The sequence below is a fragment of the Barbus barbus genome (assembly GCF_936440315.1).
Source record: "Barbus barbus genome assembly, chromosome: 13".
NCBI classification, from domain to species: domain Eukaryota; kingdom Metazoa; phylum Chordata; class Actinopteri; order Cypriniformes; family Cyprinidae; genus Barbus; species Barbus barbus.
Window position 1 is genome coordinate 9837409 of NC_136741.1, and position 13997 is coordinate 9851405.

General features: G+C 36.6%; 1 protein-coding gene across 1 annotated transcript in view; it reads left to right on the forward strand.

The window, feature by feature from the left end:
- LOC306878683 (protein kinase C alpha type-like) overlaps window positions 1-13997 on the forward strand; it is a 155244-nt gene that overhangs the window by 30637 nt on the left and 110610 nt on the right. The gene's annotated exons all lie outside the window — the stretch shown is intronic.

Here is a 13997-nt window from a genome sequence, read left to right on the forward strand (position 1 = left end):
TTTTGCCAGTCTTTATACATTTTTGAATATCAGATTTGATTAGTAAACAAACAGTGGAACAGTTGAAATGTTTATGTTAAAAAAAAAACATAATTTTTTTTTATATATGTGTTTGCGTTGATCTTTTCAGTCTTGTCAGACATTCTTTCTTCCACAGAACAGTTTTTTGGAAGGATACATTTTGAAAAATGTTACTGCTCTTCTCTATAAAATACTTAATGTAGATTGAGGTTGTCAAGCTCCAAAAATGACAACAGTACAAGAAATTCAGCCCATAAATCTAATGCATTATATACAAATATTTTGAAATCTTAATAGTTAGGAACTGAGCAACCCCCACTATGAGAATAACAACTTTTTTGTCTGTTTCTCACACAAAGCTATTTGTATGTCTTCACAAGACTTGGAATATTGTGCACGAGGCATATGGTCTACTTTAATGGAGTTCAACAGCCTAATAGTTCATGTTTGAGTGAACGATTTCTTTATTTGTCATTATAACCTTAATCATTCTCAAACACACCACATATGAGAACATTTTGTATTCCAATAATCGTCATTTGATAACTTGCTGTGGATTTTGAATGTGTGATTCTGTGTAACAGAATCAGAACAGTACATCTAAACTGCTTTGTGCAGGAAATTAAACAGATTACCATGATTTGATGGAAAATTGTTGTCGTCATTTCCATTTTTTAATACAGACTATTATATTAATACTAAAATAATGATGATTCTGTATAATAAGATTTTTTTTGTGTAAAAGGTTGCTCAGAAGCTTCTATTTGTGTCTGATAAAAGGATGGTTGTCTCTGTACATTGTAAAGTGAATAGATAATGTATACATTTACAAGTGATAGAAATGTTTGTCAAAGGATGATCTTCTGTGGAAATGACACTGTCACATGTGTTGTGTTTAGTTTGCAACTCTAAGGAGGATATTGCATTGGTTTTTATTGGATTTTCTTTTTTCTTTTTTTCCCTCCACTGTGACTGGATAAAAATTGTAATTAATGAATAAAATGGGTTTTCTTAGTTGATACAGCTTTGCCATGTGTAATTTAGAGAGATACCAAAGCAATTACGCTATATATTGAAACTGTGATGTATGGTAATAAATCTTTAGACAGCACTGTCTGGTGGTACGATTATAAATAGCAAGATTTCACTCAATAACATTTTTTCAATAACATCTTGAGCGGTGGGCTCGAAGAAATATGGTGAAATGCCTCTTCTCAATACTCCCTTCAATTCACACAATGAGTTAGTGTCTCCAATAACACTTAGTTGCTCATAGCAGTGCATTTTCTCAGTGTCAATGCCCTGCAGTAAGCATAGCGTTTTCTACTCTTTTGGGTAAAATTGTAATGCCACCAGTTACAGTTCACAGCATCTTAACGTGTTAGATTTTCACACACTTTCTAACCATACTCCAGCAGACACAAGTGACTCAAACCGTAGTAAGAAAAGGTCCAGTAAAAGACCTGATACACCAAATGCAAAGCAGCTCAAGAAAGAAGACACGGAAGTGGAAAAAATAACAGTATGTTTTTAGCCTGTGGGATTAGCTAAAGTGGCATTATTAAGAGCTTTATTCTAAACAGAAATAATCTTAAACACACAGACATACGTTCTAAATTACTGTATGACACTTTTTGACTGGTCTGCTTTATCTTTCCAGCTCCACAATGCAGCTATTGTAGTCAAGTCAAGTGGTTTGTATTGTCATTTCCCTCCTTGTGGGGAAGAAAATGAAACACAATCTTTTCTGAGATGCAGTGCAGAAACATTAACCCGAAAATGAATATTTTGTCATCATTTACTCACCTTCAAGTGGTTTTAAACCTGGATGAGTTTCTTTTTTCATCTGAACATAAAAAAAAGATCTTTTGAGGAATCTGAATAACCAAACAGTTGCTGGTCCAATATAGAGTCAATGGGGACCAGCAACTGTTTGGTTATATAAGCATTCTTTAAAATATCTTTGTTTATGTTCAGATGAAGAATAAACAATCCCTGTAACATATAGGGGCAGTGACTTTTTAAAAGTCCATTTAGGCTAAGTTATAAGTTTTGCTTATAGATACTTTGGGTTTTCTAGGAAGGCAGACATTAATGGCATTTATACATGACACTGATCATTTTTATTTTATTTTTCTGCAGTGTGTGTTCGGTGACTGGTAATGGTGTGTGTGTGTGCGAAGGATATGTTTTGTTTGACTATGCAAATGTGCTTTACAGCAGGATATCTGCTTGTCACGATACCAATAGGAGGACAGGTTTTCTGCCACACACACACACAGATGATCTTTTAATGCCCCCGTGAAGTAGTTTGTTTAGCACAGTTTTTTCAGTGTGTTGACGTATTTCTGATTGAAACGTGAATTTTAGTTTATGTCAAATCCTGCGAAAGCCACAACTGACACCAAAAAAACAAAACAAATGGCCTATAAAAAAGTCAGATAGATATTTTGATAGCTCCGCCCCACGCATACATATGGCAATGATTAGTTGATTAGTAAAACGAAGCAAAACCAATGTTTCTTACCTATCGAGAAGAAACAAAGCAACCTTGGCGTCCAATCACAGGCCTTCCCTCTCCTTCAGTTCTCTCCAGCGCTGGAAATCTGATCCGATATTTACACGGGTCCTACTTCTTGCCTTATCGTAACACCGTGCCTACACCGGACGCGAGCGGCGAAGCGCGATAAAACTATAGAACTCATCATAATCAGTGATGCTGTCTACACTGGATGCTGTCATGACACAACAAATCCCTGACAGTAAACTACTAACATTCTATTTATGACAAATTAACACAAATTTCAAATGATTTTCAATGGTCGCTTTGCCGTGTCCAGTGTAGACACGGTGTAAGCCTTCTTTTGTTCCGCAGATGTTTTCCTATTTTGTTTTTTATCCGCCATCTCTATCTTTCTGCCGTCGCTCGGCTCGGCTAATGTCCGTCATGTGCACTGATGAGCGCTATCTCTCCTCTGCATCATGAGTAGACACACCCCTTACTGCTGATTGGCTACATGCCTTTTTGGGACTCGGCCCCGACTCGTTTTCTTAAGCGTTTTTGAAAAAATGCATACCCCACCACAGCCATATCACCCTGCAGCCCAAGACCGGTTGCCCACTGAAGCTAAGCAGGGTTGAGCCTGGTCAGTACCTGGATGGGAGACCTCCGGTGAAAAACTAGGTTGCTGTTGGAAGAGGTGTTAGTGAGGCCAGCAGGGGGTGCTCACCCTGTGGTCTGTGTGGAACCTAACGCCCCGGTATAGTGACAGGGACACTATACTGTAAAAAAGCAAGTCTTTCGGATGAGATGTTAAACCGAGGTCCTGACTCTCTGTGGTCATTAAAACTCTCATGGCACTTCTCGTAAAGAGTAGGGGTGTAACCCCGGTGTCCTGGCCAAATTCCCTTCACTGGCCCTGGTCAGTCATGGCCTCCTAATAATCCTCATACACATGATTGGCTCTATGACTCTCTCTCCTCTCCACCTGTAGCTGGTGTGTGGTGAGTGCACTGGTGCTGTTGTCCTGTGGCTGCCGTTGCATCATCCAAGTGGATGCTACACACTGGTGGTGGTTGAGGAGAGACCCCCCCAGGGCTCTAGACTCATTCTTCCCACTGGTCGCACTTTTGCGACTAACTTTCTCAGTTGGGCACATAATTTGGTCGCAATTATTATTATTATGTTTTTGATACATTTGATTAATCAATGCATGCTGATGAACTTTTATCATAGTTTATTGTTATATGGTAACGAAAGTGTTCAACATTCAACCCGTTTTTTTCATCAGTATTATTTGTGATTTAAATTTTGTGAACAGGAATTCCTTTTTTTGTGCACTTTCACTATCAAATTTGCGATCTTGGTGTCACGTTTTACAAGAAAAGATAATTGTCTGTTTTGCTTATATCTATACACCTTTCACTTTTTAAAACTAAAACAAAAGATGGATCCATTGTTATTCTTAATTAAAAATCACAACTACAAGAAAACAGTAGGCTGCAATGACAAACTATAGCTTACATAACATTAGGGATGTAACGATTACCGGTTTGACGATAAATCATGATAAAATTCCCCACGGTTAGTATTACCGTTTCATATTTTAATTATCATTAAAACCATATTCGATTACCGCGATCTGAACAACTCACGATAAATAAATACTGTCCAGCATAAAGCAGAGTGTTAATTAACAGTGTCACGAGCGCACAGCAGCAGAGTAGTTTCATTCTGAGTGAAAACAGGGCAGAAAAGCTGGGAGGTTTTAAAAGAGTGCTGAGGGAATTATACAAATGAATATATCACTGAATTAATTATATGAATGTACCTGTGAAGGTTCTGACTGTCTTCAGAAACGATTCGATGGCATTTTGTTTTCATCTTAGCTCCATGTAATACCTAAAGGAAGTGTTCTTAAACACAATACTGTTTTGTTCGCGGAGTTCACGGGAATCAGCTGTAATTCAGCTTTTCCATATAAAGCGCCACCTGCTGTCAGAGAGTGGATTTACAGACACTTATTTACATTCAGCCTGTGTGCAGTTTCTGTCTGGCCAAAAAACGGACTAAATTTGCATGTCCTGCTGTAAATTTTGACCGGTTGATGAAAAACAAGCTTATGTGGATTCTATATATTTAAACAATTCAGATAAGCTATATAGAATTATTTATGGAGCAGATAAGTGGATAGAGAGTTGGACTTGTAACCTGAATAACCAACACTCTCTCCACCCTCAATACCACGACTGAGGTGAGACCCTTGAGCAAGGCACCGAACCCCCAACTGCTCCCCGGGCGCCGCAGCATCGGCTGCCCACTGCTCCGGGTGTATGTTTAGTACTGTGTGTACACTTGGATGGGTTAAATGCAGAGCACAAATTCCGAGTATGGGTCACGAGTAATCCAGACCTCATTGGTAATGTTATTGTTTTATTGATTATGCAAACAAAAAGTCATTTTATTTGCTGTTTGTTGATTTTTAAGTATAAAACTTGAAGTGATTTATGTATCGGTACTTTTTGAACATCTCCAGCACATTTTAACAATACCGTGATAATACTGATAACCGTGATCATTTTGGTCACTATAACCGTGATAAGAAATTTTCATACCGTTACATCCCTACATAACATTTATTAACAAAAACGAATAAGACGAGGCTTGGCATAGGACACATAACATACTGTATTATATACCGACTAATAAATTACAGAATGTTTAGCAAACACTGAGGAATCAAATAAATAATAATATTAAAAAAAATTAAGGAAAGCCTCCATAGCATAACGTGAGGTAACCACCAAAGATAACAACCTTTTGAAAACAAAAACAAAAAGAAAAGTCAAATTAAACTGGCTGTCGCTGACAGGACTTGCTTTTTTTTTCACAAGAATACCAACATGTGCACCTGCTCTGGTTTAAGAAGCGATCTTTTACTTTAGTTTGAAAACCAAATCCTCCATTGTGCTCCGTCCGCTGCGCGCACCTTCGCGCTCGTGCTGATGCAGCGAGTAGAAACCAGGCTCTACACTTGAAGCGCTCGCGCTGAAAGCGCCTCTCTTCACGTGATCAGTGAAATCTGACTCCTGCTACAATGTGCCGCGGCTCTGCAGCGCGCGCTGTATGAAGCAGACGCTTTTGAGCAGCTTAGACCATGCACTCGCACAAGTGCGACCACGGCAAATTTTTACTCAAACACTCAAAAAATGTTTGCAGTCTAGAGCCCTGACACCCACATAATTGTAAAGCGCTTTGGGTGTACAGCAATACACAATAAAGCGCTATAAAAAATGCATCATTCATTCATAATGTGAAACTTTAACATTTGTGTACAAGTAACTGTTTCCATAGTAAAACATAAATAATATTTAAAAATGGTGGTGAAGTGTAGTTTGAAAAGTTTGTAATTTATGTTGGTGCATGGCTCCAGTGTTCTCCTCCTCAGTGCCATTTATAACACTGAGGTTTTCAACCTGTTTGTGATATTTGACCTCCTCCATAGCGATTCTTTGTAAAATTCAAATTGGTCTTTTAAAATATAATCAAAGAAAAATGCAAAAATACTTTTATTTTTTGAAAGTTTATTTGTACATTATTGTGATGCATTGCATTATATGTTTTGTCCCCCACAATGAAAAGTACGAAGCTCTAATCATAAATCTAAACATTTATATTCCTTAGACATTTTTTGGGGAGAAACAGAGTGACAACTTTGGATATATATGCATATTATGTTAGTAGTCTGCGGTTATAAAAATCTCTTTGATTTACATTACAAGCTATTAAACTTTAGTCTGACGTTTTTGTCATATAAATATAAGCTGCATCAAATTGCATATTTCTGCTGTTTTCTCTTTGAGTGGGAGCTCTATTCTCCTATATCGTACTATATGAGCTATAAAAATCTCAATATCAAATATGGTATTCAACAAAATACACATATGCATTTTTTTTTACATTTCAAGATCATAGGATCATATTGACGTGTTATATTGCCACTGCTTGAATGGAGCATGTGTGTGTGTGCGAGAGAGAGAGAGAGAGAGAGAGAGAGAGTGGTTCATTGAGTGTGTGTTGATATATGGTGTCAGGCGTGTTAATCTCTCCTGTTAAGCTTACACAGCTGAATGGATTTGAGGAGTGCCAGAGCTCACAGTCCAGCTTTACACTGCAGTTACAGGAGCACTGGAGAGACTATGCAAATCCAAGAACATATCACATATCCAAGAATCATACACTTACTCTTTAATTATCCTCCAACTTTGTTTGAATAGTGCTAACACTAAAAACTGCTGAGCCCAAAAAGATACATGAAATCTGAAAACAAACTGTACATTGAAAACAATTGCATAAAGACTTCCTATATTCTGTATGTGATGCTTGTAGTTAGTGTTAGCGATATGGATTATGCAGAAGTTATTATTTCCCTGTGAAAATTGTAACATTTAAGCCAAGGGTGTCAAATTCAATTCCTGGAGGGCCACAGCCCTGCAGAGTTTAGGTCCAACCCTAATTAAACACGCCTGATCCAGCTTATCAAGTCGTTCAAGCTCAATTGAAAACTACATGGCTTGTGTGTTGGAGCAGGGTTGGAGCTAAACTCTGCAGGGCTGCGGTCCTCCAGGAACTGAGTCTGACACCCCTGATTTAAGCAGTCTATGTGGTAACACTTTATATAGTAATAAACAGTGTTGGGAAGGTTACTTTAGAAATGTAATAAGTTACAGATTGCAAGTTACCCTACTTAAAATGTAATAAGTAGTGTAACTTTTCAATTACTTTATTAAAGTAATGTAACTGATTACATTTGATTACTTTTTGATTACTTTTCGAAATTTCTAAAGTTTTCAACTGTTAATCATTTTCAAACATGTAAACCAGGCAGGGTTAGCCTTATAGTAGTACTCAACACTGATTGCTGTCACACTTTCGAAATCCTTCATCACTTGAATTAAGATTATATTTCAATTTTAAAGTAGACATTTGCTGCAAAATTCACTTTTTTATGTTTGCATATAAATGTATCTTAGCAGTGTGGACACAACCACCCTACAATGATAAAAATCCATTCACTCCTTTTTTTAATCCCCCAAAATCCTAAACAGTCTCAATTATCAAGCAGTTTTGATTTTCTGAGCAGTATGATGTCATATTGCTCAGGCCCCACCCTCAACCGCTGAAGTACTGTACAATATTAGCATATTTTCGCCCTCAGCCAGTTGTATGAAGTCCATAATTTTCTCCACGTTCCAGCATCTGTAGCAACAATGTCTTGTAAGCAATGCAGGTGTTTTGTAGTTTTGTGATGTAGAAGAACATAAGAATCTTAATTTTCTCCCGATATCAGATCCACTGAGGACACTGTGCATTAGTTTTGTTTTTAATGGTAATGCGCCACCGAATACACCTAAATTTGTTTATATCTGCACAAATAATTTTACTCCAAACTGCTCTCTGAACGAGGGACAATTCAAGGCAGGTTTTGTTAAAAAGTTAAACTCAAGGATAGATCAGTACCCATTGTACGTGATCTAGCTGCACCTCCAGAAGAAGTAAAGGTCATTGCACACTGAGTCCGAAATTTTCATATGTAGTTTTTCGTATACGTAATACTAAAAATTTGTCACGCATAGAAACCTTGCACACTGAGTCCTATGCGTATTAATTAATCCGATGCGAAAATATCCTACTAAATGGAGTCTGAGGATGATTTTGTTGTCCTCTCGCTTCTTAAAAAGAGAAAAAGAAAGAAAATATTGGGTCCATCCAATCCTAAAATATAGAGAGGACGGAGAGTTCCCCCTTCTTATTAAGGAGCAGCGGGATTATCACAGGCAATTCAAAGTTTACTTCAGGATGTCAGTGGCTCAGTTTGATGCTATGCTAGCGATACTAGAGCCGCATATTAAAAAGAAGACCACCAATTTCTGTGAACTCGGTGTGCAAGGATCTATATACAGTGCTTTGTGCTGCGAGATGAAGTGGATGAATTTGGCAATGCCATTCTGGATTTTGGCGTTCGCTTACGGTGGCTCTGAACTGTCAAAACACCGCTGTAAATGCTTGCTATGGATGCGAAAAAAACGGAATAAACCAAACCCGATCTAAATTTTTTTATGACGGATGAAATTTCGGAGGCAGTGTGTTAACGTGATTGACATAACGTGAGGCCGTATTTATTTTTCAACATGCAAACATTTTGGACGAAAATTTCGGACTCAGTGTGCAATGACCTTAAGTCTGACACTTTATATTTTTTATGATTATTTGCAAAACGCTTTTGCGCAATTTTCGCCTTTCCACGGAAGAGAGGGGCGGATGAGCAGAGCTCATTAGCATTTAAAGGGACATGCCCCAAAATGAGTCGCTGTGAACAGAGCAAAGTAAAAAGGGAGTTGTTTTAAACGACCACTGAGGAATTTTAACCAAAGTATGTTGCAGACCATTCATAAAGACCCTAAAGAATCATACCAACTTGTGGAAGATCAATGTCCTCTTTGAAGCACAGCCACCACAAAATCAGACTTACTTTGAGATCATTCTGAGGTTAAATACATATTTAAAATCATAACAAGAAATATTTTATTAGCTATGATATTGTTTTTTTTAATCAAATCTTTGCATAGCTATGACAAGAAACACTGGAATCTATCAATGCCTTGGAAAAAAACAGTTAATCTTCAAAAATGAAGCATAGCAATAGCTATACAGAAACCCATATAGGAAATAAAAGAGTTATCGAATAAGCATATTCTAAACTCCTGAAACATTGGTGTTTCATATTTTAGAGCAGTCACTGCAATTTATGAAAGAAATCAATTAAATCTGTATGTGGGAGTGTGTGTGAAAAAAAATCAGATGTAACCCCCTTTGTAATCCTTAACATTTTCATAAGTAACTGTAATTTAATTTAAATAAAAAATTATCAATAACTGTAACTGATTACAATTACTTTTATTTTGTAATTAAATTATGTAATTCCATTACATGTAACTGGTTACTCCCCAACACTGGTAATAAAGTACTTTTAAACCATTTACAAACTATTATTGTTTAATTAGCTTATATGTAAATAATTAGATAAGTGTTTTTATACTTTGTTTTTTACTCATTGTATCCAAACCCTAACTGGTGTATTTAAACATGTTTTCATAAGTATTTGTTTGTATTACATAATATTACACAATGTACATTTACTTGCATTTGCAGAGACATGAAAACATACGATATTTATGGTTTTACACAATTACTGTGTCACTGTACACTAAATACACCATATAAATAGTTAATAAAAATATTAGGCCTAATTAATTGTAAAGAAATGTAGTATGTAAAGTGAAATAATGGATGTTTAATTTGCTTAAGCTATGCGTAAACATTTTAGGAATACTCACTATCAATGCAATTCATAAAGGTAGGTTATTGCCTTTAATTTAGTATTTTCCATTACCAGCTCTAAAGTAAAAACTATTTTCTTTTAATTAACCATTAACAACTACAGTTTAAAAACTGTACATACCTGAGTTAGGTATGGTTAAATAAAGTTGTTACCAAATGATAATAAAATATTATCTAATGCTTTACATATAATTAATTAAACAGTGATTTGTTAACTACCATTTCCCTCTCTTTTAGATGTAGAAATGCAAAATGTACTTGTTTTCATTTGCTGTTGATGCAAATGTGAATAAATAATAATTCTGAAAGGGGCTTGAAGTAAAGATTGTTAAATGTTCACTTAGAAGTAATACCTATAAAGATATGACAAGCATTTGTAATGCACATTATTCCATTTCTGTATTTATCACTTACATCTCATCGTTTTGGCACATAGACACATCTATACAGATTCCATTTGTACAGTGGTTCAAGGGCCACTGTGACAGAGCCAGAGAGCAGCCCACACAACAGAAAACAGAAAATGCATTAAAGTGTTATTTCATTATTGCCTTTCATGATGTGGAGGGGAGCAGGACATTTATTTTTATGTTCTGATGTGAATGTGGTTGAGATCAGCAATGATTTGAAATATGACTATTTGTGTTATTATTCCCTCAGCTTTTTGACTGCCATAACGGTCATATAAGAATGAGATATCACAGTTATTGTGACATTGATGTCTAATTCTTTGACAGCAATTTCGTAATGCTTAATTTTTTAGATATTCTTATGCAACACCAATTGTAGGGCCTATACTTTCCTCTCTGTTTTGGTGTGCAGCCAGTATCTCACATCCATCCATCCGTTCTTCAAAACGCTTGTCCTCTGATGCTGGAGCCTACACAGCGTCTTGGGCTATAGGAAGGGAAACATCCTGGACAGATGGCCAGTCTATCAAAGGGCTAACACAGATATACACACTTTCACGCTCACACCCACGGGCAATTTTAGTGTCTCATTTCACTTGACCTGCATGTCTTTGAATTATGGGGAAACCGTACTGAGGTGACAGTGCTACCCACTGAGCTGCCAGATATCTGACTTTTTCCTGAAAAAGTGTATGTGTCCCTTACATTTCCCTTTTAATGTCTTTTTCACATTTATTTTCTCTTTCAGCTAGGGCTGGATGATATTGCGATATACAGTGCCCTCCATAAGTATTGGAACAGTAAAGACAAAATTGCTCTGTTGGCTGTGGCGTCAAGACACAAATAAAGTGAATGTAACCATGTATTATGTTAAAAAAGGGTTAAAATTACATTCTAACATTGTAACATTGCAATCTAAAAACAAAAATAATGCTTTTAAAGTTAAATTTACTAAACTAAAAATGAAAATAATTTAAAAAAAGCACAGACTAATTGAGTAAAAAGGCTGTTTTGATTCCCCATTACAGTCACTTTAGTTAGTGCTATCATACAAATATACTTAAAAATACAGCACATCTCAAACACATTAAACAGTGCGAGTCTCTATTAGCGGCACACACAGCCATTCTGTCAGAGCCACTTTAAACTGAAACTAACCTAAGGCTTCTATATCTTACGAGTTTTTAAAAGCCCTTCATATAAAGTTTGTCACGTGTTTAGAACAAATTGTATTATGCACTTTCTCTGCAGTAGTCTGTGTCCTCCGCTTTATTTTCAGATGCGCTCGTTTTCAAACTACTGTACAGTATATCGATATAAACAGTATTGCATCATATCGTATCGCTTATAAAGAATATATCGATATATCGTACAAACTTGATATGCTGCCCAGCCCTAGTAAATGCTATGTTCAGAATAAAATTAAAAAAGGAAAAATGCCAAATATTTCTTAGCCAAAATGTAGACGGGGTGGTGATGGCTCAGTGGATAAGACACATGCCTTTGGTGTGAGAGACCCGTGTTCGAATCCACTGTGAGACACCAATGTGTCCCTGAGCAAGACACTTAACCCCTAGTTGCTCCAGAGGCGTGCGACCTCTGACATATATAGCAATTGTAAGTCGCTTTGGATAAAAGCGTCAGCTAAATGAATAAATGTAAATGTAGACATTCCGTTTTAGAGGTCAACTCAAAAAGTCAAGACAATTCAAATTCAGAATGACTTCATGTATAACACCAGTATTAGGCTATAAGTAAATGTTTTGTAAAATATGAAATGCTTCAAATGCTGTGCATCATCCTGAAACAAGATCATCTATCAATAGCCTAATCATATTTCACAAATCTCGTTTATAATAATAGGGAAGTCGTGGCCTAATGGTTAGAGAGTCGGACTCGTAATCCAAAGGTTGCGGGTTCGAGTCTCGGCCGGCAGGGATTGTAGGTGGGGGGAGTGAATGTCCAGCGCTCTCTCCACCCTCAATACCACGACTGAGGTACCCTTGAGCAAGGCACCGAACCCCCAACTGCTCCCCGGGCGCCGCAGCATAAATGGCTGCCCACTGCTCCGGGTGTGTGTGTGTGTTCACTGCTGTGTGTGCGTTCACTACTGTGTGTGTGCACGTTGGATGGGTTAAATGCAGAGCACGAATTCCGAGTATGGGTCGCCATACTTGGCAGTATGCCACTTCACTTCACTTACATTGTATATGCACTTTGTTGTTTATAGTTCACACTGCACCAACAAAGACAATTGTACTGGGGCTTTTTTTATATATTTGATCATGTTGGTGGCATTTTTACCTCAAGCCCTTCAAGCACTGGTCTCTACTAACCTGTAAATTGAACTACTAAAACAGTGACATTACCAACTCACTACTGAGAAATGTTGTTTTAATTGTTAAACAATTTTATTGATAAGTCAAAGGTTAGCACTGATAACAAGTTTCTATGTATGTGCATGCCCCTCTGTGTGTGTGTGTGTGTGTGTGCGTGTGCGTGTGCGTGCGTGTGTGTGTGTGTGTGTGTGTGTGTGTGTGTGTGTGTGTGCGTGAGTGCCTGTATGTGCATGCAGAGACAGAAGAGCAAAACAGATAACAGGCTTTACATAATACAATTTTGTAAGAAACATTGAAATTGTTATTTTTATCCTATTGTTTGTCTTATTTGTTAGCTTGGTCAATTTCTTTAAGTGGCCTTTGAAAAATACTGAAATGATTTCGTTAAGTGGTATGGAAGTGTAATGCGGTCAAAAGATCTGGAACTACTTCATAGCTGTATGTTTACTGAATAATAATTGCACACCCTTAAAATATTCATCAACTAATCAAAATCAAACATTCAATAGCCCTGTGGTCATTAAACAATACATTAAATAGAAAAGAAGGACTCTTAAAATATTAATAACTTACTTCTCTACCCAGTAGATCCAGGGACAGGTTGAATTTTAATGGTTCAAACCCAATAAGCGAATAAAGGGGAATTATTTATTTTTTGTGCAATGTGACCCTGCACCCTATTCTCTTTTATGGATTGCTGTGATTGAAAAGCCAAATACTCACAAAATTAGAGGATTTTGCGGAAAATTGTATTTGTGTCAATATATTTTATCTATGTATTAGGACTCAAAGTGAATAAACCTGCTGCTATGTCACATGTTAATAATGTTAATCAAACAATAAAAGAGAACATCACTCACTGCTGAATATGTGTTGGGGACTATGCAGTGTTTTATTTTACATTTGATACAGTTCTGTTGGTATAAACCAACCCGATAAACATCAAGCACTGATTATTTTATTTGTATCTTTGATGTATTGTATTTATTCATTCTATTACTTATAGTTAGTAATTAAGACTGTCTACTGTCTTCAACAAGATTGAGACCTTCCTGCTACTAAGTATTTAAATCAGTTAGGCTGTTTGTTTTTGCTGTGAATTAATATCAAGAATTGTGAAATTGAACAAATTGGTATCATACACTGCAAAAAAAAACAAAAAACAAGTTGACCCAACTTAAAATTTAAAGCAACCAGCTTTTTGCTGATTTTTTAGTTCTCTCAACTTATTTTTGTAGGCGATTCTCAACTTTTTGTTGTATAAACTTAAAACAACAAGTTGAGAAAACTCAAAAATCTGCTGAAGTTTATTGCCTTCCCTTTATT